Below are 3,383 nucleotides of genomic sequence, written 5' to 3'. Positions count from 1 at the left end.
TAACCCAGGATTCAACAGCAATGTTTCATTGGTTTGCACTTGCTTTCCTATGTCTGCTTCTGACCGAGGGATTTCTGTTCCCCTGCCTTCACAGTCATTCACGCGTCCCTCTGCATTATCTAGTCTGCTAAGGGCTGAATTTTGGCCCTGATATGATCACATCCATTGAGTTTTCTGATATTTTTTGGCTCGTCTTTAGACTTTCTCTTCCCCTTTTCTGATATTCTGCCTTTTGTGATTCTGAGACAATGTTATTCTTCAGGGTTTTCCAGACCTCCAATTTCAACACTTGGTCTGGATAGCGTTTTGCAGTCTAGTTGTTTGAAAGCTTATCTTCTGGGCCTTCAATATCTTTGGAACTGAAAATGGTACTTCCTGTTTCTTTTACTGTACTTCTTCATCTCTACTGGTCAGGTAATATCAGGTATCTAATGTAGACTTCTAGGGCTTTGTTAAGTGAAAATTTTAGACACTTGTCTCTACGCAATTCCATGGGATTTCTGTGAGGACAACTTCTCCTAGACATTGATGCCATATTCTGTTCCTGTGTGTGTTGTCTGGTATATCTCCAATTGCTGGTGTTGCATTTGTTGTGATGAACATCCCATACTATTTCGATTAACATAACTTCATTTCGATTACGCATATCTCACAATTCTAAAAGTGCGCAGGACACTTCCTCTTGTGGAAATGAGGCTTCTAAAGGTTCTCAGCTCTGCATTCTGCTCTATGTCATTTTGGAGTGTTTAAAAAAAAGCAAACTGAGAGTGCGCTTGTGCTTTGTAGTGCCACGGGAATGTCCCAATGAAAGCCGTTCTTCCCAGTGCTTCTCTGTCTACTGAAACACCAGTGGAAGCTCATCCATGGATGTCACACATCAGGGCCTGCTGGAATGATCCCGCAGACCTACCTTGGTGTCCTCGGTGCCGTACCGTGCCGGTGCCATCCAAAATGTAGCATCCGCTTTTGGGAGATAGTGCTGAAGGAAATGCTTCCTCTTCTCACGCTGTGGACTTGGACCACTCTTCCTTGGCCTCTCATCCTTGTGGCACGGGTGCACGAAAGCAACCACGGAGCTGTTGCGCATCCTATGCCTCAAACCAAACCATAATCCCAGCCCAGGTTATGAATGTAGCAGATCCTAAGGCTTTTCATTCTGATTTCAAACCCAAGGTCCCCTGGATCCCTCAGACCAGATGCACGATAGCTCTGATTCAGCCCCACACGTGCTCTATTGGCAAGATGCCCAATTGGTCCCTGGTCCTGCAGATGCACTGGGTGTGGCCATGGGACATATCGGTAATCTCAACCGTGCGACCAGTGTGGTTGCTTTATCATTGGTACACAGTTCGGTTTGCTCTCTTGATTCGACCCACCACATCCCACAATGCACTCCAGATCCCTGAGAATCAGCGTGAGCCATCATCCGTAGCCCTATCCCTCACTGAACGTTGCCTCTGCTACCTCAAATTTGGCAGCTCGCATCTTGGTCTCAGAATCAACTGTGGGGATATTTTGCGCTGGTTTCTTTGAGTTCTGTCAGCCAAGCATCTGCTGTGCACTCTTGTAAATCTCAGCACATCACCTTCAATCCCATGTCTCCTGTCTGCTTGAGAGTGTGCGTCCAAGGTAAACAGAATTTCACCCTTGTTGCTCCATCACCAGGATTCCATTCCCTGCTTTGCCTTCTCCTGCTTCCAGTTGTCCCGAGGCCTCATCCTGTCTTTGGAAGTAACAGGCCTCTCTTCGGCAAGTGTCCTGTGCCAAGGGCTGGGTGAGTGGATGTTTCCATTGCTCTGTACATGGGAGTGAGTGAGTGCAGGTTGCACTTCTTCTCTGCCAACTGGGCATCGATGAATCAACACTATCCAGATACATTTCACAGAAATGTGATATTTGCTTAGCTCTTTGTTTCTATACAGCCTTGGTGGGAGGGATTGTCCGAAGACACCTGTTTTGACAGTGTGTTGATATCTCATTTGCAGTCTTTAAGAAGTTTAACAGAATTCATTTACATGTTTTGGGAGTATACGAAAATGAAGTTATTTTTTGAAACACACTGTATCGACCTAGAAGCCAGACTTGTCAATTTTGGTAACATTTTGTCAGCTCTACGGAAAACCTAGACAGAAAGAATGCAAACTTCCAGTCCAAACTCTTAAAGGGGTCATGTCAGCTCTTTACGGTTGAAGCCTCCGAAACCAACAGGAACCATGAAATAACTATTGGAAACATGAAATAACCCCCAACCTTGGATACACTTGTGCATGTGGTGCCCTTTACTCCCAGTGACACCTACTGGCCAATGTTGGCATTTCAAGGGGTAACATCCCTCTCTAGGAAAATACAAGAGGAAACAAACCAAATATATACATTGAGGTTTGAATCCAAAAGCACCTAGAGGCATTATAGCTAGGACAACCCTGCTGCAGTTATGCTAGTCTATTGAGAACCAGGTGTTCTTCTATCAGTGATGAGAACGATTAATCATCCGATCATGTTGGGTAAAGCCATTTAACGCAACCAAGTCTGCACCCCCATGATATAGTGCCCCCGGGGGCTTGACTCAATTGAAAGACGATCCACAGAAGCTGTGTCTTTAATGTCATTGGCGACTTTGACAGTACAGTTCACTTTCTGACATGTACTATTTACCTATACTGTCTTGAAAAACTGAGGCCTAATACAGATTCAAGTTCAGTCAAAGATTCCCCTCACTTACCACACTCCCTTCACCCCAGGGAAGACATAAACACAACATTTGCTGAATCTAGCGGAAGGCCATCGTTTCTAGGTGTGAGCTAAGTATTCAATTCCTATCGATTTCAGCCGAGACTATTTGACCTTTAAGGAGTTCACTGTTGTTCACAGAGTGTGAAGCTGGAGGAAGTCTGATTCTAGGAGGGGCTTGCTCTTCTCGTAATGGCTTCATTGCAGCTCAGGTACTGATCCTTCAAAATGGATGCCTGAGTGGAGGGGAGGGAAGGGCAAGTGCTTGCTAGCTAGGCCCAAACCTGGGAAAAGGCTTACCTGGGCTTGGTGAATTCTGGTCTGAATGGCTTGGGAATGCCCCTTGGGACGTGTGGATTCTCACGACCTCTTCCAAGAACAGGAGCGTTTTGATCATCTCTGCCATCTCTTCTCTTGCAGATGTCAGGGACCTTGGACCCGTTCTTGGAGAAGAGAATTGAGGAACTTCCTCAAGTCCACGTTGGCACTCCGTATGTTTCTGCCAGTATCAGCGAGGATCAATAGGTCTCATGAATGTCTTTTGAGCCTGGTATCCTCTACAGCTGTCTCCACGCCAGTATTCTCCATTGTAGCAGAACATCTCTCATCCATGTGTTCGCATCTCTCCTCAATCCGTGCAGCCAGCTTTTCGC

The 3,383-nt window shown here is 45.9% G+C and overlaps 1 long non-coding RNA gene across 1 annotated transcript; it reads left to right on the top strand.

Annotated features, from left to right (window-relative positions):
• The first annotated feature begins 1,708 nt into the window (after positions 1 to 1,708).
• LOC140694193 (uncharacterized) lies at positions 1,709 to 3,383 on the top strand. The gene is made up of 3 exons (XR_012069934.1): positions 1,709 to 1,774; positions 2,872 to 2,942; positions 3,151 to 3,383. It is a non-coding gene; the product is annotated as an uncharacterized lncRNA (long non-coding RNA).

Source organism: Vicugna pacos, unplaced genomic scaffold (assembly GCF_048564905.1).
Source record: "Vicugna pacos unplaced genomic scaffold, VicPac4 scaffold_20, whole genome shotgun sequence".
NCBI lineage: Eukaryota > Metazoa > Chordata > Mammalia > Artiodactyla > Camelidae > Vicugna > Vicugna pacos.
Note: the sequence above shows the minus strand (reverse complement) of the source record. Positions and strands in the feature narration are given on the sequence as shown.